General features: G+C 39.2%; 1 protein-coding gene across 1 annotated transcript in view; it reads right to left on the reverse strand.

Moving 5' to 3' along the window:
• The window catches only part of LRP1B (LDL receptor related protein 1B), a 1,021,752-nt gene that overhangs the window by 986,163 nt on the left and 11,219 nt on the right, over positions 1–24,370 (reverse strand). The gene's annotated exons all lie outside the window — the stretch shown is intronic.

The raw sequence follows: 24,370 nt of genomic DNA on the forward strand, positions 1-24,370 counted from the left end.
ATTTTGTGGGTTTACAAATGCTTTTCAGTTCTCTCTTCTTATTAATCTTTCTCCTGGGAAAACATTTACCCCAGGATAGTTGGGACTGTTTCTGTTTCTCTCTCTCCTGCAGTTTCCCTTAAGTCTGAATCCTGGGATACCGAAATTGCCTACAATGAACACTAGTGACAAAGAGTTTCATAGACTTCATGCCTGAGATAATATTGTTTGGCTTTGTATATGATGCATTTTTTCAAAAAGTTTTCACCGTTAGTACCATTGGTTCAATTCCACCAGTGCTGGCAATGATGGGAGTGCCAATGCAGACAAGGCATTTATGGCTGTTAGTGGATTTACTACTGTGTTGCCTATCTGGTCTCAGTGCAGCTCCAGAGTACTTTTATTCCTAGTTATCTTCTGACCAGATGGAAAATGTGGGCAATCCCTTAATCCCTGTCTCAGAACTGGTGGTAACAAGAATGGAGAACTTTTTGCAAAAAAACAAGCCTATTGTATACAAGACTTCAGGTGGAAAATCATCTACCCAATATATCCTTTTGATCCATTTCTTTAAAAACGAACTACAGATTTGCAAACATTTTCAAGATGTCTCTTCTAGATGGTCATGGCAAGCTCAGATGGTAGGCTGGCACACCAAGCATGGATGTAAAGTTTATGTGAAGCTTTAGTTCACTGCCTACCTCCAAGAGATTAATCATGTCTAGAGAGAACTGGTTACATAAATGCGTGAGCTGCTAAAATAACATGCCACTTGTAGGATACTCTTAATTACAATTACATCTAGGACATTCCGTTGGCGAAACAATTTTACTCCATAATTTCATGAATGATTTTCAGACAAATGTCCAATTTGCCAACTGGCAGGATGGAGAAGCTCCTGAAGCAAAGCAGCATGCTGTCAATCCTTACTAAACAGGTAGCACTTTATTTCCTCTCCTCCTGCATGAATAGTAAGTAAAGCTTTTTCCAGAAACAACAATAACATTTGCTCACTACAGTTACATATTATCTAAAACTCCATCCCTTTGTTAGGATTCCCATTGCCTCCAAGAGCTTTTCCTCCTCAGTAAATCCTAAATGCTGAATGTATTACAAAGTTAGATCTACTGTTCATAGAGAATCATCAGTATCTTTGAAGTTACTTTTAGCCCTCATAGGAGATATTCCATGGCATGCCCCATTTTACACTGTCCTTTAACAGCCCCACATTTTTAGACAATAGATCATGTCAGGATTACCTTGTCTTTAAAGTTGTTACAGGGCTCTACATTCATTTCATAGGTGGATATCAGTCCACATTCATTTTTATTTATCTTTTCCCCCACTCAATTTTTAGTACAAGCACTTTTGATAAAAGAAATAATAAAAACTTGTTAGAGAGAACTTTATCCAAAAGGTAGGTAAGATCTAAAAATTGCCATATATAGGTCCCATATAATTCCAACGGTTATTATGTAAATTGTGGGGAAACTCTAAAACAAGAGTGCCTCGTCCCCCAAATCCTGTAAGTAACAGAATTAAATAGCAGTCTAATTTGAAAATTATTAGTGACTTGATTCCAAATCATAATCTTTGATTTGGAAAAAAAAATGGCATGACCGTCTCTCAGCAAAGTTTGTCTTTTTCAACTTTAAATCAACATAGAGTGACCAGACAGCAAGTGTGAAAAATCAGGACGGGGGGAGGGTGGTAATAGGAGCCTATATAAGAAAAAGACTCAAAAATCAGAACTGTCCCTATAAAATCGGGACATCTGGTCATCCTAAATCAACATTAATTTCCTTTGTTCAACTGGTAGCAAGGAGTAGTTTGAGAATGGCAATACTACCTATGGTCTAGGCCAGAGGTAGGCAACCTATGGCACACGTGCCAAAGGCAGCACGCGAGCTGATTTTGATTTTCAGTGACACTCACACTGCCCGGTGGGGGCTCTGTATTTTAATTTAATTTTAAATGAAGCTTCTTACACATTTTAAAAATCTTATTTACATTACATACAACAATAGTTTAGTTATATATTATAGACTTATAGAAAGAGACCTTCTAAAAACGTTCAAATGTATGACTGGCACACGAAACCTTAAATTAGAGTGAATAAATGAAGACTCGGCACACCACTTCTGAAAGGTTGCCAACCCCTGGTCTAGGCTTTCACCACAATTCAGGTACTGAAACCCTTATTTAAAAAAAAAAAAGAAATAAAATTTAAAAATACCATCCTGGTTATATTAGAAGACTATATTTTGACTGAATCATTTACAATTCCCACTGAAGAGGAATTCATTGAACTGAAAAATTAGTCAGTGAGTACTATTCTACTTGAAAGCTTTTTTTGAAAAGCAATTTTGCTGTGAAAAGAATTCCTCCATAAAGCACATATTTTTGCTCCATTAACCCTTACATTGTTACAAAGAATTATAATGTAATTATTAATTTGAACGAAGATATTTCACTGCAGAGGGTCGATGGGGAGAGAGAAAGAAACTGTGATTGTTTTCTTCTATCTAAGAATTCACCATTTACTAAGCTTCAGTTTTCATTCAGAGATTTAATTTCTAAGCAGCTCATTTTGGGGGAACTAAATTTTACATTCCACTAAAAACAACTATATATATATATATTAAAAAAAATTGAGGGGGTCAAGCAGATTAAGTGTCAGGAACTCAAAAATTCAGAAATGCCGTAAATAAGTTTGCCTGTGTATGTTGAATTTGCAACTTTAAAGTTTTTTTCATAGACTAGAATATCAGGGTTGGAAGGGACCTCAGGAGGTCATCTAGTCCAACCCCCTGCTCAAAGCAGGACCAATCCCCATACAGATTTTTGTCCCAGATCCCTAAATGCCCCCCTCAAGGATTGAACTCTCAACCCTAGGTTTAGCCAACTGGCAGGATGGAGAAACTTACTAAACAGATAGCACTTTATTTCCCACCACCCCTCCTCCACATGGCTAAATACAAACCTAGATGTATTTTTATATCCACAGCACAGACTCCTACCACTTGAGCTGATGGAGTAGCTGGTAATAATAGGTGTCTATTATCCTGTTTGTGTGAGAAAAGGTGACATGGCTACAACTATACTGCATACATCCTCTTTGTGTGCCAGTCTCTAAGGGGAGATACATGTACTTTTTCAGGGGACTTCACAGATATTTGGTGACAATACAGGAGTCATGAGATTCAGGAAACCTGAATTCTGTTCTATTGGGGAAATGGTCTCAAGTAGTTACAGATAATTCTGTTATTCTCTTCATCCTACCCACTTTCTGCCTCTGTCCCCCTTTGCTCCTGTCCCATTCCCCCTCTGCTCTTGTCCTTCTTTGCTCATGTCCCTTTCTCTCCTTCTAGTCCAGATTGCTCCTTTATTATTAGTCTTCTTGATTCCAGTGCCTGTTGTGACAGCTGCAACTAGCAGACAGGAAGAACAATTGCATGAAAATTCCTGTTCCTCCCTGAACTGGAGCATTCTCAATGAGGTCTGTGGGAATAGAGCATGCTCAATACAGATAAATGTTTGGAGAATTTAGCTGCCACCTTCTCCCCAACCTCTACTGAGTGTGGGGAAACAGAGATTATAATTCAGTCAATTTTGGGTGGATTATGATGTGGACAGCAAAAGGCATATCCTCCTGACACTTGAGCAATGGCCTTCTGCCAAATTTCAAGTCCCTGATCCAAAGAATCATGGTTCTAGACCTTCCTAATGAAAGAGATGTGAGAATTTTTAACTTGGGCACAATAGCTATTTTCTCCCAACCACATTCTTGGAAATGGCTGAACTATTTTTGCTGAAAACTTAAAACAAAACAAAACAAAACAAAACAAAAAGACTTAGGCAGACACTTAGGCTATGGCTACACTATGGACCTTACAGCAGTAAGGCCTCCCATGTAGCTACTCTTTGCCGGCAGGAGACAGCTCTCCTGCCGGTATAATTAAACCACCTGCAATGAGCAGCATTAGCTATGTCAGCAGAAGAACCTTTCCTGCCAACATAGCGCTGCTCACACCAGCACTTTCGTCAGCACTTCTTCACAGCCCTGAACGAGAAAGGTTTTACCAGTGAAAGTGCTAGGGTAGACAAAGCCTCAGCAAGGAAAATTTCTATCTGGAAGATTAAAGTTTGGCAAAATCATAAAAATCAGAGAATAGGACAGTATGATAGAAAGTGCTAAACAATCTTTATCATAAGCACAGTTAATATCTCCACCTACAATTGTAATAAAAAAAGGCCTAGATAAACAGTAGTTCCTATGGATATGGTATTTTCTCTATTTTTCTGTATAGTGAGAATAGGTAAAGTACTAATTAATAAAGCTTAGGAAATAAAAATAGGCAAGAGACCCAAAAATTCAATCTAGTGCTAAAGCTCAAAGTTCATGAGTGTTCAGAGCCCTAGTATTGGCTAGGGCCCATTGCTCATACCCAACAACCCTACCCTGGAGATTTGTTTCCATCTCTATCTACTAGAATCTTGGATGCAGAATAGAGAACCTTGGTTTTTAATAACTTCCTTTTCAATAGTGTGAACTAGTGGCTAACCTTTGTGTTTATTAAATACATGGAATGGATCAATTGATAAAAATGGAGGAGAATTTCTCTTATATGCCTGATTCTGCAATACTTACTCAGGCAAAATTCCTACTGAAGTCAAGTGGGAATATTGTAAGAGTCAGGGCTTCAGGACTGACACCTTCCAGAAGCAAAGCACAGCCAGGCTTTGCTCTGTCAGTTCTGATGATGACTCTTTAGATTTTTGGATCTTTGAATACTGACATCTATGTGCTATGAATAAAAAGTGTAGGAAGTGCAGAAAGGTGTACGATACCTCTAGGGAATTTGACTGTGAACGACTGATGTACTAATAGGATGCTTTGTGTAAAGACTGAGCAATAGAGTAGACAAGAATGCAGGCAATTTAGGTGGGCTACAATATGAATAAAACAAAATAAAATAAAATGTATTTTAGGAATGAGTTCGCTCTGAGAGAGACAGATATTCTAGGTCAATGTTGGGTCTGCATTTACACCGGTGAAGTTTGACTGCAAAATGGTGAATGACCTCCCTGCACCTTTAAGTGTGGGAGTATATCTGACTGGCTGGCTGAATGAAGGGAACAGTGCTTTATGGGGGTGCTGCTGTACATGGGGTCATGGGCAACCTGTCAACTCACGTCTTCAACAATCTCGGAATCGCCTCCCAGCTTGTCAGTGGGCTAAATGGTTATCGATATCCACACAGCAATCTTCACTCAAAGGTTTCTGGCAGTGTGGTTGTATTCCAATGGCCCCATGCAGCAGTCATGTGGGCACATCACAGTTAACATTCTCAGGGATCTAAGTGGCCTGGCTCAGAGCAGCATTCTTAAGGAAATTTTGGTGCTTTCGGAATCAGCGAGCTAATGCCTGGGTTATGTCGGGGCACTGGGGCAGAGGGGAGTCTTGGAACTGTGTGATGTACACCAGCAGGGGAAGCAGGGATATTAAACTTGTGATGGTCAACGACTGATCAAGGAGGCTGGGGAGTATTTGTTATCTTCAGGAAAGGCTGTGAGCTTGGTTCTGCCCCATGGAATTTGGTTCTCACTCATTCGCAATGAGGGGCCAGAACAGCAGCGGTAGAGCTTGGTACCTACCTTTATAGGGTCCTGATCCTGCAGTCAAATATGCAGCTCCATTGGGGCACTATTAAAGACTCAGGGTTTTGAGTGAATGCACTTACTTTTAGGTTTGGTGAGGCAGGTTTGACTCCTGGGCTCAGTTTACCAGAAGCACCTGCCTTTAAAATGATTATATGAACTTTATCAAGTTCTGCCCCACTGGCTTGGAAATAAAATGAGAATAGTTTCAGTTGTGACATAACCTGACACTTTAGTTTCAGATTAGAATCAGATAATGCAGAAGCACAAAGGTGAAAAATGGGGGGAAAGGAAGTTGACTAAACGTTTTGAAAGTTCAGTAAAATTTTAGTTTGAAGTGAAGTTTCAGGCCAGTGCTTATATTGGAACCAATTTGCCAGCCCCAGTCATAATCCTTTATAATTTAAAAAAAAAAATCTATTCCCTTTTTTTTGGAATTTCAATTTTTATGCCTTATGTAACTGTGCAATAAAGAGTGAGAATCTATTTAACTGAAAGGCAAAAAATGGTTTGATACATTTTACAAAGTACATAAATCACAGTATGTTGAAGTAATAGGTTACATTTCTTCTCTATAATGAATTTACCAAAATCTCCAAGGCCTTTAAAAGATATACTGTAGCTGATATATGCTACCGACTCTGCTGCAGTCAAGATGTTTTCTAACTAGGTAATCATTTTCCCTTCCAGAGATTAAACTAGTGAATTAATTACATTCAGAACAAATGCCCTTAAAACAATGCGAGGGCCAAAAACTATAACTTTCCATTACTACAAAACTTTTTACCAGGAGAATGTTTGAAATTTTTGTTGTTTGGATGCATGGAATGGCAAGAGGTCTTCACTTTGGTCTACTTTATTAATGACATCTTTTGTTAACTTGCATTTTTAAGTTTTTCAGACTGTCCTTGTGGAAGGAAGGGCTTTTATGAACTATTTTATGGATTTGAGCTTTAGAACTGGATGGCAATGCCCAGGCCTAAGTAACGCACTTCACAACCATTAGGGAGCATATCCTCCCCTTGCACCATTTCTAAAGGAACTTTAGTCCCCCAGATATTTCAGAATGTAAGTCAGTAACAGAAAATAGCTCATTTCTGTCACCACGTTGTAATGGAGGGATTGTCTTTCCTGGAGATGCAACAGGTGTACTGAAAAGGAAAGTTCTCTCCAGGGCCAAGAACTGGCCTTTTGTTTGTTTCCCAATAGACTTAGAGGGGGACCACAGATTTCTTAATTCCCAAGAAGGTTAGCCAATCAGGAGAATCTAGGGAGGGCTTTATTAGTGCCAGCAATCTGAAATGAGGTGTCTGCCCACCCACTGGTAAACTAGCAATATGTTTGAACCATCACTTCAGGACTGGCATTCTTATACATTTTCAACATCCGAGTTGAGATTCAGTATGATTATCTCATTTACCTGATTTCTGCTTGAATTCTAAACAATCTATTTTCCTTAGAAGAAGCCACACTGAATATCTTTAAATTTTATCTCCTTTCTGTCAGGGATTAGCCTTGTGCACATTAGAAACAAAACAATTGGCTATTTTAAACTGGGTGTATCATGGCAATCTCTGACTCTACAAATACATTAGAAACAAGAGGAAAACCAAGGACAGGGTAGTCCCATTACTCAATGACAGAGAAAAAACAATAACAGAAAATGTGAAAATGGTAGAAGTGCTAAATTGACTTTTTTGTTTTAGTTTTCACTACAAAGATTACTAGCTATTGGACATCTAACATAGAATCATAGAATCATAGAATATCAGAGTTGGAAGGGACCTCAAGAGGTCATCTAGTCCAACCCCCTGCTCAAAGCAGGACCAATTCCCAGCTAAATCATCCCAGCCAGGGCTTTGTCAAGCCGGGCCTTAAAAACCTCCAAGGAAGGAGACTCCACCACCTCCCTAGGTAACGCATTCCAGTGTTTCACCACCCTCCTAGTGAAATAGTTTTTCCTGATATCCAACCTGGACCTCCCCCACTGCAACTTGAGACCATTGCTCCTTGTTCTGTCATCTGCCACCACTGAGAACAGCCGAGCTCCATCCTCTTTGGAACCCCCCTTCAGGTAGTTGAAGGCTGCTATCAAATCCCCCCTCATTCTTCTCTTCTGGAGACTAAACAATCCCAGTTCTCTCAGCCTCTCCTCATAAGTCATGTGCTCCAGACCCCTAATCATTTTTGTTGCCCTCCGCTGGACTCTTTCCAATTTTTCCACATCCTTCTTGTAGTGTGGGGCCCAAAACTGGACACAGTATTCCAGATGAGGCCTCACCAATGTCGAATAAAGGGGAACGATCACGTTCCTCGATCTGCTGGCAATGCCCCTACTTATACAGCCCAAAATGCCGTTAGCCTTCTTGGCAACAAGAGCACACTGTTGACTCATATCCAGCTTCTCGTCCACTGTGACCCCTAGGTCCTTTTCAGCAGAACTGCTACCTAGCCATTCGGTCCCTAGTCTGTAGCAGTGCATGGGATTCTTCCGTCCTAAGTGCAGGACTCTGCACTTGTCCTTGTTGAACCTCATCAGGTTTTTTTCTGCCCAATCCTCTAATTTGTCTAGGTCCCTCTGTATCCGATCCCTACCCTCTAGTGTATCTACCACGCCTCCTAGTTTAGTGTCATCTGCAAACTTGCTGAGAGTGCAGTCCACACCATCCTCCAGATCATTAATAAAGATATTAAACAAAACCGGCCCCAGGACCGACCCTTGGGGCACTCCACTTGAAACCGGCTGCCAACTAGACATGGAGCCATTGATCACTACCCGTTGAGCCCGACGATCTAGCCAGCTTTCTATCCACCTTACAGTCCATTCATCCAGCCCATACTTCTTTAACTTGGTGGCAAGAATACTGTGGGAGACCGTATCAAAAGCTTTGCTAAAGTCAAGAAATAACACATCCACTGCTTTCCCCTCATCCACAGAGCCAGTTATCTCATCATAGAAGGCAATTAGGTTAGTCAGGCACGACTTCCCCTTCGTGAATCCATGCTGACTGTTCCTGATCACTTTCCTCTCCTCTAAATGTTTCATAATTGATTCCTTGAGGACCTGCTCCATAATTTTTCCAGGGACTGAGGTGAGGCTGACTGGCCTGTAGTTCCCCGGATCCTCCTTCTTCCCTTTTTTAAAGATGGGCACTACATTAGCCTTTTTCCAGTCATCTGGGACCTCCCCCGATCGCCATGAGTTTTCAAAAATAATGGCTAATGGCTCTAGCACATAGTGAATGCTAGTGAAGATGAGGTAGGATGAGAGGCTAAAATACAGAGAGAACAAATTAAAAATTACTTAGGCAAGTTAGATGTTTTCAAGTCATCAGGGGCTGATGAAATATATCCTAGAATACTCAAAGAGCTGACTGAAAGGATATCTCAAACATTAGCGATTATCTTTGAAAAGACATGGAAGACGAGAGAGATTCGAGAGGAAAAGAAAAGGGCAAATATAGTCCATAAAAAGGGAAATAAGGACAAGCTGGAGAATTACTGACCAGTCAGCTTAACTTCAGTATCTGGAAAGATAATGGAGCAAATAATCAAGCAATCAGTTTCCAAACACCTACAAGATAATAAGATGATAAGTAAGAGTCAGCATGGATTTTTCAAGGATAAATGGGGTAAAACAAACCTAATGCCTTTTTTTGACAGGGTAACAAACCTTGTGGATTCAGGGGAAGTGGTAGATGTAGTATATCTTGACATTTCCAAACATTATGCACCCATCTTATGGTAGTTCCATCTAGATGGTATTTCACTAGTTTGTTTATGAGAAAGTCATGTATGACAGCATCAAAAGCCTTACTAAAGTCAAGATAATAGATAATGTTTTCACCCCTCAGCTCACAGATTGCCGAGAAGCTATCTACTATCTTGACTTTAGTAAGGCTTTTGATACTGTCACACATGACTTTCTCATAAACAAACTAGTGAAACACCATCTAGATGGAACTACCATAAGATGGATGCATAATGTTTGGAAAACCATTCCCAGAGAAGCAACAGAGGGTCCTGTGGCACCTTTAAGACTAACAGAAGTATTGGAGCATAAGCTTTCGTGGGTGAATGCCCCCTTCATCAGAGGCAAGTAATGGAAATTTCCAGAGGCAGGTATAAATCAGTATGGAGATAACGAGATTAGTTCAATCAGGGAGGGTGAGGTGCTCTGCTAGCAGTTGAGGTGTGAACACCAAGGGAGGAGAAACTGCTTCTGTAGTTGGATAGCCATTCACAGTCTTTGTTTAATCCTGATCTGATGGTGTCAAATTTGCAAATGAACTGGAGCTCAGCAGTTTCTCTTTGGAGTCTGGTTCTGAAGTTTTTTTGCTGTTAAGATGGCTACCTTTACATTTGCAATTGTGGGGCCAGGGAGGTTGAAGTGTTCTCCTACAGGTTTTTGTATATTGCCATTTCTGGTATCTGACTTGTGTCCATTTATCCTCTTGCGTAGTGACTGTCCAGTTTGGCCAATGTACATAGCAGAGGGGTATTGCTGGCAAATGATGGCATACATAACATTGGTGGACATGCAGGTGAATAAGTCGGTGATGTTGTAGCTGATCTGGTTAGGTCCTGTGATGGTGTTGCTAGTATAGATATGTGGGCAAAGTTGGCATCGAGGTTTGTTGCATGGGTTGGTTCCTGAGTTAGAGTTGTTATGGTGTGATGCGTGGTTGCTGGTGAGAATATGCTTAAGGTTGGCGGGTTGTCTGTGGGCGAGGACTGGCCTGCCTCCCAAGGTCTGTGAAAGTGAGGGATCATTGTCCAGGATGGGTTGTAGACCACTGATGATGCGTTGGAGAGGTTTAAGCTGAGGACTGTAGGTGATGGCCAGTGGAGTTCTGTTGGTTTCTTTTTTGGGCCTGTCTTGTAGCAGGAGGCTTCTGGGTACATGTCTTGCTCTGTTGATTTGTTTCTTTATTTCCTTGTGTGGTTGTACCTCAGCGCAAAAAAATGTTGGCATATTTTTATGGCTGACCTGGAACAATGCTTCCTCAGCTCTCGTCCACTCACGCCCCTTCTCTACCTACGCTACATTGATGTCATCTTCATCATCTGGACCCATGGGAAGGAGACCCTGGAAGAATTCCACCACGATTTCAACAGCTTCCACCCCACCATCAACCTCAGCCTGGACCAATCTACACGGGAGGTCCACTTCCTAGACACCACAGTACAAATAAGCGATGGCCACGTTAACCCCACCCTATACTGAAAACCCACCGACCGCTATGCCTACCTTCATGCCTCCAGCTTCCACCCCGGACACACCACACGATCCATTGTCTACAGCCAAGCGCTGAAGTACAACCGCATCTACTCCAACCCCTCAGACAGGGACCAACACCTACAAAATCTTCACCAAGCATTCTCAAAAATACGAAACCCACACAAGGAAATAAAGAAACAAATCAACAGAGCCAGACATGTACCTAGAAATCTCCTGCTACAAGACACGCCCCCAAAAGAAACCAACAAAACTCCACTGGCCATCACCTACAGTCCTCAGCTTAAACAGCTCCAACGCATCATCAGTGATCTACAACCCATCCTGGACAATGATCCCTCACTTTCACAGACCTTGGGAGGCAGGCCAGTCCTCGCCCACAGACAACCCGCCAACCTTAAGCATATTCTCACCAGCAACCACGCATCACACCATAACAACTCTAACTCAGGAACCAACCCATGCAACAAACCTCGATGCCAACTTTGCCCACATATCTACACCAGCAACACCATCACAGGACCTAACCAGATCAGCTACAACATCACCAGCTCATTCACCTGCACGTCCACCAATGTTATATATGCCATCATGTGCCAGCAATGCCCCTCTGCTATGTACATTGGCCAAACTGGACAATCACTACACAAGAGGATAAATGGACACAAATCAGATATCAGGAATGCTCCACCCCCTCCTCCTCTCCTGAGCACGATGTCCCCAGTCCTCCCCCTCCTAGCGCTTCCTGCTTGCCACTTAACAGCTTTTGGTGGCACTTAGGACTTTCCCGGAGGGAGAGAGAGGAATGGGGATGTGGCGCACTCAGGGGAGGAGGCGGTAAAGAGGCGGGCAGGGGTGGGGATGTGAGAGAAGGGATGGAATTGGGGTGGGGCAAGAGTGGTGCAGGAGCAGGGCCGGGGGGGGGTCAAGCACCCACGAGCAGAAGGGAATTTGGCACCTATGTCCCCCGCTTCCCTCCTCTACCACCTTCCCAGGCCACTAGCAGGGCCCTCAGCACCCAAGAGCATGGGCAAGTAGTGGCATCTTAGCCCCCCCACCAGCAAAAACGCAGTACCCATCATACCAACATCAGCCATTTTGTCACAAAGGACAAATTCAAAGTACTCCACTTAGGAAGAAACGATCAGTTACACACATACAAAATGGGAAATTAGTGTTGTGTCCTGTTCTGGGCACCACATTTCAAGAAAGATGTGGACAAATTGGAGAAAGTCTGGAGACAAGGCAAGAAAAATTATTAAAAGCCTAGAAAACATGACCTATAAGGGAAAATAGAAAAAATTGAGTTTGTTTAATCTGTAGAAGAGAAGACTGAGAAGGGAATTATAATAATTTTCAACAATGACAAGATTAACATGTTACAAGGAGGAGGGTGAAAAATTGTTCTCCTTAACCTCTGAGGATAGAGCAAGAAGCAATGGGCTTACATTGCAGCAGGGGCAGCTTAGTTTGGATATTAGAAAAAAATTCCTGTCAGGGTAGTTAAGCACTGGAATAAATTGCCTTGGACAGGTTGTGGAATCTCCATCATTGGAGGATTTTTTTTAAGAGGAAGTTAGACAAACACCTTTTCAGGGATGGTCTAGATAATACTTAGGCCTGTCTTGAGTGCAGGAGACTGGACTAGATGACATCTCAACCTCCCTTCCAGTCATATGATTCTATGATCAGAGTGCCCGCAGTGACCTCAGTTTTTTTCATAATACTTCAGCATCTGGTTGGGAAAGAAGGTGGGCAGAAGAATACCTTGTTTGCCAGCGTCCCTTCCTCTTGTAAGTATGCAACACTCCTGTTAGAAAGGGAAATGGTGGGTAGGACACTATCCAATCAAGGTCCTCTACAGAGAGTTTTGCTTTCATGTCCATTTGCTATCACATGGGAAAGGAAAGTCTCTTGTATGCCAATAGTTTATAGTTGTTTCAATGATGACTGCAGCAGAAGCTCCATTACCTGAGTTTTGTTGCAGGTATGCCCAAAAGACTTGGGCATAAACATGACAGATGGAGGAGTAGAGTTTCATTGTTTTCAATGGACTCTGGATCAGGCCTCTCTTTGGCAAGATGCAAGTAGCCTCTGCTTACCCCCATGTCCTTTAAGAGCTATAGTACTTTGTCTTGTAGGAATCAAAATTGTGTAAGTAATGGCTATTACAACTAGCCGTTGAATCTTCATAGATACTTTACAATTAATATTTGATTAATAGAACACTGAAACTTCAGGTGATGCATCATTACACCTATATTATGGTAACGGTTTTTGTTAAATAAATTCTGTACCAATCAATTCACAATAACCTTTAAGGTTAAATTGCTATAAAACACAATTAATGTATTGAACAAATGTCAATCTTAGTAAATAAGTCCTTTATCATAAATTAGTATTTAATATACAATAACTATCCCATTAAGTTTAAATGAATTGCTTAGATAAGTATATTTAGGAAGTAACACAAAGTGTTTAAAATGACCTAATAAGAGGAGTCATTTCCTGACAGCACTTGTTAAGGAAATCATACTGAAGAAAAAATTAAATAAATATCCTTTTCATAACATGTTTAGGCAATATAAATATTTAGTAAAAACAACAAAAGCATAATGTTTTCATTTTTCTCCAGCATCTACTGAGAATTTACAGGCATTTTAAGCTACTATCAACCTATTGTGTCTTGCAAAAATGAGAAGAGATCTATGCTTCATTTGTTTTTGCAAAGAAAAGAAAGGAGGACTTCTAGTTACTAGTGCAGCAAACTCAATTTGTCTCAAGCTTACTAAATGTGACAGGGCAAACCTGAGACTTACAACTATCTGCTATGCATCTTTCCTACTGGGATTTCATGACTATAAGGGATTCTGATTAGGGGATCATATTCATTAGTGATTTTTTTTAAGATGGCTGAACACAACATTATTACAGAGAGAAAAATAGTTGGGCCTGAAATGTGTAACATAATTAAAGTCATGTTCAACTTGTGTTAGGAATGGCAGAACAAGATGTTACAATGAAAGAGATACTTTGTAGGCTTTAATAAATCAATTTGGATGTAGTTCAATGTTGTTGTTATGATTGCTGAACAAATATGTTATAAACTATGACCTTTCTGTCTTCTTTCTGAAATACATGTTTTTATAGATCCTGAATGTTTGAGAAACGCACATATTAGCGAACTACTGTAGCAGTCTATCACATCAAGGAAAAAATCCTGTGTTGTCATGACGAAGAGGAAATTAAGACAAATTTGTGAGTGCACCAGTAAACCAATTCAATATGTTCTGAACAACACTTCACTATTTGCTTTAATGTGCTTTATGCTCAGACAAACACCAAGAATCTGGCTATTAGATTAAAAAGACACCAACAAAATTTCAGACCACCCCCCCAAAATTACATGCATCAAATGCTGTTTATTTTCAGATTTCAAAATGAGGACATAGCTCACATTCTCTTTTGCTAGATCACTGCAGCATAGAATTATTAAAATAAAATCATAAACAAGTAACTTTGTTATCAGATCTATCTGAATTCAGTATGATAAAAATAACAATGTACATCTTTAATAGTGATAATATGCAGTAAATAATCTGTTTACGCACAGGTCATCCATAATGTTGCAGTCTTTTCTGTTAATAATTCCATATTGCAGTGACCAATATAAAAGAACAACAAGAGAATCCTCATTTTAATATCTACATAAGAAAATGTCATCGAAGGTAAGTGGCTTACTAAAAAGCTTGGAAAATCTTAACACTGTCCCTGTCAGGTGATTTATAATCAATAAATAGATGTAATAACCATTACCACTAAATATCCTCATGCCCCATGTGTTTCACAGATCATGAAAGAAAAAGTAATTTTGCAACATTCAAAAAATATCCACTCTGTCAACTCTACTCATAAGGCACCTTTTGATTGTACTAAACAGCTGAGAGTTAGCTGAATTAGTAGGCGGATTAATTTACTTCTTTATATATTGTAGGCTGCCACTGTTCTCTAACCATCTCATTAATGCAGAGGTTCTTAACTGACAATCGGAATGATCATATGCCCCAAGAACTGCTGAATGAATCTTGAAGTGTAGAAATGATTACTTGAAAACAAGAATTGTGTTGACTGGAATCTTAGTGAGTGCAGCTCACTAAATGGTGAGGTGACAGAATTCCCAATGGGATCAGTAGTTTAATTATCATAACTGTATGACATAAACTTGGCAATTGTTGCAAAGCCACCATCCAACAAAAATAAAATGCTTTGGGATGGACGGAGATTTGAAATGTAGAGAAACAACCCATGCTCTGCGTAACAGGATTCAAGGTTACACTAAACAAATATATGTGAAGCAGGTACCTATGTAGAATGGGTTATAAGGGCACAATTTGCATGCTATCAAGGAGTTTATATCTGCCTTTCTGGCATATAACTCTCTTCAAAGGATTGAACTTGACTGTAAATACTCACTACTGTCTGAAATTCAAACACACATCATAGTTTCATCCCATGAAATATTTTGTTCACAAATGTTAATATTTTGGATATATTAACATTCTAAAAGTGAAAATATGGAAGCTATTGATTCCATTTGCTTTTTTTTAAATTAATTTTATACATCTTTATAGGCTAGTCCACTATAATTATATAAATATATATATTTATAATATATAATTATATAAATATATATATTTGTGCATTTTAACTTATTAGGAAAAGGAAAAAATGGTTACTTGGAAAATTTGATTTACAAAACAGTTCACTGCATATGTTTAATTTTTTTTTCCCAGCTAAAACCTCATAGTAATAGTTTTAGGGCACGTGCATGGCAATCGAATCATGTGTTGCTTAAAGTCCCCAAATACTGAATATATTCACAGAAAAGATTGATTGACCTGCAGAATAAATACCAGGAAAATTGTGTTTTTAAATGTCCTAAAAGATGGGGCTTGAAGTTTTTCCTCAATTGATTCACAACAGGATTCAGAGTCTCTCATGGGCAGCAATGATTCAACTTCTCTAATTCCCTTAAGACAGCAATACAGTCTCTTTACCAAAGGTTTCGCACTCTGATTTTTCTCTCTTGATCTAGTAGGAGGATTTCTTGATGAATGAATTCTAACAGAGTTGTCTGAAGCAGTCTTTGTATCTCTCCCCATAGTAGTTTCTCTTGTACCTCATTCACACAGTGTTCACTGTGGAAACTTTCCTCTGAGTAATTTAATGATAATAGGAGACACTCTGTGTGGTATATTGTCTAATTATCACCTCACCCAGGGTGGCTAAAGATACATAGGTTTTTGGCTTTCTCTCACAACCCAGTCTAGATATAGTGATATTTATAGTATCCTAGAATTGTTAGGGCTTGAAGGGACCCACAGTAGGTTATCTGGTTCGCCCCTTCTTCTGGCAGGATCCTTTTAATATATCTAGACTAGGGGTCGGCAACCTTTCAGAAATGGTGTGCCGAGTCTTCATTTATTCACTCTAATTTAAGGTTTTGCATCCCTGTAATACATTTTAATGTTTTTAGAAGGTCTCTTTCTATAAGTCTATAATACATAACAAAACTATTGTTTTATATGAAGTAAATAAGTTTTTTAAAATATTTAAGAAGCTTAATTTAAAATTAAATTAAAATGTAGAGCCCCCCAGACCGGTGGCCAGGACACGGGCAGTGTGAGTGCCACTGAAAATCAGCTCGCGTGCCGCCTTTGGCACGCATGCCATAGATTGCCTACCCCGATCTAGATCTTCTCCCGTAGGAGCTTATCAAGCAATAACTTGAAGTTTAAGTTATTGTGATTATACCACCTTTCCCTGCACAAATTGGTTGTATTCTCTAATTGAGTTTACTATTAAAGACAATTCAGCAGGAACCATTTTGTTTTAATTTGAATCTATTCTTCCTACTCTTACCATTGCCAACTACTGAAAAAAAATCTATCCCTTCTCCGCATCTCTTTATGTCTCTCTTTTTTATATCTAATTTTTTATTTGCCGGAACCAAGCCTTTACTGCACCCACCTAAATTCCTTACTCCATCCTACCACACCATGTCCTTCAAACCTTTTAGCTTTTCTCTGAATTTCTTCTATATTCTTCACATCCTTCACATAGTAATCTACTAACAATTATAATTACTCCAGACCTTGTATATTGTTCTGCAAAGGAGAAGAACTAGAGCCCGCTATTGTTGAGCATTATGCTATAGTGACATAACAATACAGAATCTGTGGCCAGAGACCTTCTTAAAGAAGGAGTACAAAAGTGGTGTTAGGTTAGCTTTGTCCTACCCTAGTCCCTGGAATTCTCAGGGCTGCTCTCACTTATGGAGGCTGTCTCAGACTGCAAAAGGGCTATTATAGTAGCGAGGGCTTGCTGGGACACAGGTTACTCTGGCAGCACCCCCTTTCATCCAGTACATACTTCGTATAGTGAGTGTCATGAAGCAGGCCATCCTGCTTTATCCTGGCTTTCTACTACCAACGGAAGCCCCTGCTGGCCGCTTCCATTTGTTTTAAGGTTGTTGTTGTGCTAAACACCTATGAATAATACACAATTTCACTCTAAAGAATCTTAGTTAACCTTAGTTTTCTACTTTGTGTTTATTTTTATATTTATTTATCATTTCAATAATAAAAGTTCTATTCCTTTCAAAAAAATCATGGCAAATTCAGCTACAGGACCTGAACCTGAAGCCAATGAAGGATTCCCACTGTCTTTAGCTGGGCAGGTACTGACTCACAGTTTAATACACTTCCACTGCTTTTTTTTTTTTCTTTTTCTTTCACTGCACAGGTGATCTTATAGTGAATTAGATGGATGTTCAGGTATTTCCCTGACAGGCTGAATTTGTGTTTTTCCTTCCGTAGCTCAGTACATAATATAGTTGGTGTCTTCTAGTCTGACGAGACATTTTAATGAGTCCAAGCACACACCAGCAGGCACAGAGACTTACACCAACCGGGTCGCAGTTTATTAGGGACAGGCACGAGCCACTGTCTAAATATTGTTGTTGGTTGCAGATTATCGAGTGCAAGTTTCATGCAGCTGAAAACATTCTGCTATAGTGAATTTATCATTATAGCAAGTGACAGTAAAATGGACACATATTGTAATACAATTGCTGAATGTTTAATGTGGTAGTGGTGATTAGGTATGATCTGTAGCATGGTTTCATGCGGCGGCTTTCCTCCCTTAATTAGAGTTTATCATATATCTATTCCAGTAGGCATGTAAGGATCTGATAAATATAATTCCAGCTTCATATAAGGGCTCAGACATCAAACATGGAGATCCTTATTAGAATGTCCACATCTATCATATGGCTGTCCTTTAAAAGGGCCCATGTTTGAAAACTGGGCACTATATGCAGTTTACAAATGCAGGGTCATTACAGAATAGCGTATGAGGCTTTTGTGCCATAGTCTCCATCTTTACAAAGAATATTAAATTTAAAAGGAGCATCTAGGAAGCAGAGCAGAATAAAACAAAGGTCTGAATCTCATTTATACCACTGGCTTTTAACACTCCTCTGCCAGCAGAAAGAGGCCGTAAAGTGGGTGTAAATGTAATCCAGTACAATGTAAAAAGTCCCTACTGTAAGTGAATGTGAGACCTAGTGTCTCCAACCAAGGAAAAAGCCACAGAAAAGATTATATAAAACCAACAGCTTGCTATGCTTTGAGCTAATTGAAATACTGTCACGAAAGCCACACATTAACTAGAGGCTCATCTTTTTTGACACACCCTCTCCTGCCACATACTGGGTGATGTCATCTCCCACTGAATTCAAAGGGAGGTTAGGATGCTTTCCTCTCACAGGAAGTGCACAGCCCTTTGCAAGTTTGGTCCTATGTTCATTAGAGAGCCCAGAGCAAAATAATTTGATGTACGAAGACAGCTTATGTGAAAGATGTGGATCTGAACTTTGGAGATGAGGTCTGGAGCCAAAGCATGTGTCTATTTTCTAGCCTCAGTGTCAAGCAAAGTATGTGATGACATGGCCATGACTCCAGCAGCTGAACTGTTTGTAAGCTCTCCCCAAGCAGAAATCTCGCTGGTTAGTTATGTGTAGGTAGATCACAGCTCTAGGGGTTGTATATGTCAATATCTGGCAGAAATTTGGTGATTTGGAAAAAGCTGGAAGTGTAGAGGCTACGTGGCTTTTGTCAAACTTTTGTGTGCTGCTATTGGACACAGGATCAGATCAGATCCTGTCACCCTTTCCTCTGCAGCTTCCTTCCTGAGGTCAGTAAATGTTCTTTAGCTATTCTTCTTCCAGAACCCTCATTTAAGTTATTAAATAGACTGCTCTATTGTTTGCTGCATTATTATATGTATTACTGATTTTACTAACTTGTGTCTGCAATACAGATATGAGCTGTCTGAACTCTTGTGTGCTCTCATCTTTCTGGGTATTGTGCCTGACAGCATCAACCAACAAATAAAGAGGCCCAGTCTCAAAGGTCAAGGAACACTACATGCATCATTTTAATCTATCATCTGCCCACAGAATTTTTTTTAACTGAACTCATTCAAAATAAATCTTGTTATGGTTGGAGACATAAAAGTTTATAGTTTTGCATTCCCATGTTCTCTGCTGTTCAAAATTGGAAAGGGGAGACTCTGAAATATTATTATTATTATTATTATTATTAAATTGTGTTTAGCTCCAGGTCATGTAAGATATATTTTATACAAATATTGCCAGTTCTATAATAATTTTATACTAGTAATCCTTTCCTCCCTAGGTATGGAGACAGATTAAAATATATAGTTATTTCAGAAAGTTTACATCAAGAACTTAGGTCCCTTTGCCTGACGTTCTTGCTCATCTGTATTTTTACTATGGCAAATGATGGAGGGCCACTGTTTACTGACCAGGTAGTATCTTCAGCCCCAGACACAATGACTCACTGGTATTCCTTTCACCAGGGATATAATTCATCCCCCTGCAGCAGGCCAGTGCAATGGCTATTCACCAATTAAGTCCAGCTTAGAGCATCGGCATAAGACAAAAAACGTTGTGCATAAGCCTTATACTGATCCTCTACATAGGTGTATATTTCTCCCTGTGCATGTAGAAGTTTATTCATGTTGTTGTACAACTATGAACATTTCTCCTCAAGCCTGCCTGCAAAAGCTGAGGGTGAAATCCTGCCAATGACTTTAACAGAACCAGGATTTCAGTCCACATGCTCCAGGTCAGCATTGTGCCTATCTACACTTCTTTCATCAGTGAAAGTGGTAGTACCAAGCCCTACAGATTGTGTATGGTGCTGTGTTTCACCGTGAATGGAACACGTATTTTTTTTACATAAGAAAATATTAAATAAAACATTAAAATCCAGATTCAGTGTTGTGCATGCAAAGCATCGATTCATATAATATTTGAAATGATCAAAATTTTATTTATTGACATCAAAGTATAATTACCTGTAGAACTGATCTGTCTTTTTATCTATATGTCTCCCCTTCAATGTAGTAACTAAGCAAAGCACAAGAGCCAGATCTGAGCCTCATATAACTATCAGAGAAAACTGGTGAAATGAGACTCTTCATACCTTTTAGATGAATAGGTTCATAAGATTGAAACTGAAACTCACATAACTTAATGGGAAACTTAGTTTAACTACAACTAAATTATAGTCCAGCTACTGTATTTTAGTACAGTAATACCAGAAAAAGAAACACATGGATTAGTTAAAGAAAAAACAAACCAAAACTATATCAAAATATGAATCAAAGTTAGGATGAATTTAACCCAAAGAACTAAATTTCAGTTAGCAACGTATCTTCCCAAATATGGGCCTCAGTCCTGCAATGTTCTCTGTGTAGGTAGAATCTTGCACCCACAGCAAGTCACACTGACCTCACTAGGGTTCTGTACAGGCTCACTGGCCAGCCTGTGCAGAGCTCATTGCAGATAGGGGGGCTTGGCCCAATACACAGCTTTCTACTTCCATATCAAATTCTATGCTCAGGGATTCAGTCACTAACTGAATTTTTATGCTAATGCCAGAAAAAAAGGAACAGGTCCTTAATACCATTTAAATGTAATTTTTGTCTCTTAAAATGAAACCACCCCATTAATCTCCATGATAGTTTTTATCATGAAAAATTACAGGTGGTCAATGGCAATAATATAGTAATTATTTAGATGAAATGAATGTTGTCTGTTAGTGTATTTAATTAAGCATACAAAGTACTTGCTTTGATTTTATTTGTATTTAAGACTGTTTTCCCCAAAGTATTTATTATCCAAAGCATGATTCTTCTAATCTTAGATATACTCTAGCACTGAAGTACTATTTTATATCTGCACTTCTCAGCTGCTTTTATCATGAATAGATGTATTACAAACCACATTAATGAGCTGCTTAGCATTCATATATTAGTCCTTTCCTCATTTTATATGGAAATAATACTATAAAAATTCTAAGAATACTAATTTTATGTTCATGGTAATGATGAGATGCAAAGCAAATAACAAGGAGGAAGTCTGTGAATATGAAATGGATTAATACATCGTCAGAGTGCTTTACAATGGTATAAACTTATTAAGCATGTAATTAAGTAGGATCAATTGCACTGTTTGTTTTTGGGGTAATGTTTTAGCTATTTTAGAGATTTCATCTTCTTTATGAATTTAATTTCACACTTTAAGAATCTTCTTGTATTGTCACATAAGTTCTATCAATATCCAGAATAATGTGTTGGGGATGAGGGCTTGTTGGATTTTCCTATCCCCAAAAAAGTTTTATGAATAATGTAAGACTAATCAAATTTTGTCAATACATACATGGCAAATTATACTGCCTATACTCGCCAAAGTAGACCCCTTGAAATCCGTGGGACTGCTAGCATGAGAAAGGGGAGTGAGATTTGGCCCTACAGGAACTTAACTAATGCACACGCACACACACGCACGTGTACACATGCACGCGCGCACACACACAATCTAGAGAAACTGATTTTGATGCAGAGGCCAAGCTCTGTGTTATTGGATTAAGATGCAAATGTGAAAATAAATCTGTTAAAGTAAATTACCTTATTTTCAGGGAGGAAGTACATATTGTTGAACCTCAGTGTTTGTTAAATCCAACCTCCTAGTAAATTCTACTATTAATTTAAACATGTCATAATAGTTACAAATCTGTCCTTATTAGCCTCCTTCACTGACTAGTCCCATTGAATTCAATGTGCTTTGGATCAGGACCTTCAGACTGATTATTTTCCAATTTTATTATAATACAGAATAAGTAAAACAATCAGCATGTTACTTCTCACTGCTAATATATGTAGCCATGCCACTGTACTATAGGAACCTGCTTTTTATAGTTGATGTTACCTGTTTCTTTGGATTATGAAGCATATTTGAAGTGGATTTACCTCTTATGAGAATCCAGAAAGCCAAGGATGCTAAAAGAATCAGTAAGGCCAATTTATACACCATATCTTGGGCCCAATCCTGTACACATTTAATTGCATGTGTACACTTTACTCATTACAAATAAAATTAAATTCAGATTGGGCAGAAGGCCAGCCCAAGGCTTTGAGGATCTAGGCCCAGCTCCCCAATTCCCATTGAGATTAATGAGAGCTAGGTTCCTAACTACCTTTGAGGATCTGGGTGTTTGGCCCCAATGCTGCAATGTACAATGCATTGGCAGACTGCTGTACCCTCATGTCATACACTGCTAGAACAGTGTCTTAAGTGAACTGCAGATCTTGTAAAAAGAACAGGAGTACTTGTGGCATCTTAGAGACTAACAAATTTATTTGAGCATAAGCTTTCGTGGGCTACAGCCCACTTCATCGGATGCAATAGTAGACCTTAACATTGTGACCATTGTGACATTTCACCTCTACATTTCACCTACTCACACATGGCTAAGTACTAGTGCTAATGTATGTAAAGGTTTCAGGATCAGGCCCATATATCCACAAGTTAACAATTAAGAACTAAATCCTTACAGGATATATTTAGAAAGAAGTTCTGTTTACATTTCCTTTAGATACACTTCAGCTGCCTTGCTAAAAGGGCTAAACTGTATTTCAGTTGAATCCAGACTGATGATATAGCGAGTTAAGTACTTTTTCATAGTTATATGTTATACACCGAATAAGTGCTTTTGTCTTGCATTATTTCTCAGTCCATAGTAAAGTGCTCTTTTGCTGACTAAAATGGCTTTGCGCTTTGTATGGCTAATAAAACATCTGAATCCTTATTTTAAATCACAACTCTGCTTTTAAAAAGAGCAATTTCACACTTCTTCCAGAAAGCCACCTGCTTGTGAATGACAATGGTTTTCATCAGTAATTTTGAGAGGAAAACCAAGTTATTATAGTTCAACATATTTTCAAGTGCCAAATAAAGAATACCCAGCCACTATTTAAATATACTGCATCTTTTTAGCACAGTGTCTAAAGGCTAAACATGCCATTATTATGATAAGAGCATTTGCAATGGGTTTCAGTGCAACTGGAGCCCAAGGTAAAGTGGCATCATCTCAGGCAACAGCCTTTCAACAAGAAGTTTACTCTATAGGATTATTGTAATTTTGTAAATCCACGTGTTGCAAAAGCTATAATCATCAGTTTGGACCAGCAAAGTCAAAAGGGCTTTGCCAGTGTTACCTAATTGTAACTTTTTAAAAATGTTTTAAATTTTTAATAATATCTAAATAATAGACAATGTTGTGCAATAGTTTTCTCCATCCCCACTCCCCTCCCAAAAAAGCAATTTTACCAAAACAGTGCCTGCTAGGAAAAGTGTGCGTGCACCCAAATAATCACCACTATCACACAATTCTGAGAAATCTGGATGGATTATCCTCTAGATTAGGTTGAAATCTTCTCCCTCAGTCTCCTCAAATCTCTTCTCTTGATGAAGACTGTTCAAACCCAGCAGTAGGGCAGAACCATTTGCAATACTCCCAAATGAGGGATGGCTAGCAAGGGACCAATGATTGTTAAGGGAGAGGTGATAGAATTAGGAATAAGAATGAGGACGTGTACAGAAGGAAAGGATAAAATGTGGGGATGATAGGGAATAAGCTAAGAGAAGAACCACTGAGAGGGAAAAACCTAGGAGGAAGAGGAGTAGAATATGAAGGAGAAATAAAAGGGAGAGAAGATGACAAGCTAAAATGGAGGGGGGGAAAGTAGTGACAAAGGGAGGACAGAAAGCAAAAGTGAGGGCTGGAGCGCAAAGCAAAAGCAAAGGGGACAGACAGAGTAGGAGGAAGGCACGGGAAGGGCTGGAAGAGGTAGAAAGAAGTGGGGAATGGGAGGAGAGCAGAAGGAATAGAAATAGAGAGAAAAAAACACCAGGGACAGATTAAATTGGACACGTTAATAATGAAAGGAGAGGGAGGCAAGAGAAGAAATGGGGAAGGAGAGATGCTGCCAAACTTATAATAAGGAGCTCTCACAAAAATATTGCACATCAGTCAGTCATACAGGTTAAATTCGCTGTGC

This window comes from Trachemys scripta, chromosome 11 (assembly GCF_013100865.1).
Source record: "Trachemys scripta elegans isolate TJP31775 chromosome 11, CAS_Tse_1.0, whole genome shotgun sequence".
NCBI lineage: Eukaryota > Metazoa > Chordata > Testudines > Emydidae > Trachemys > Trachemys scripta.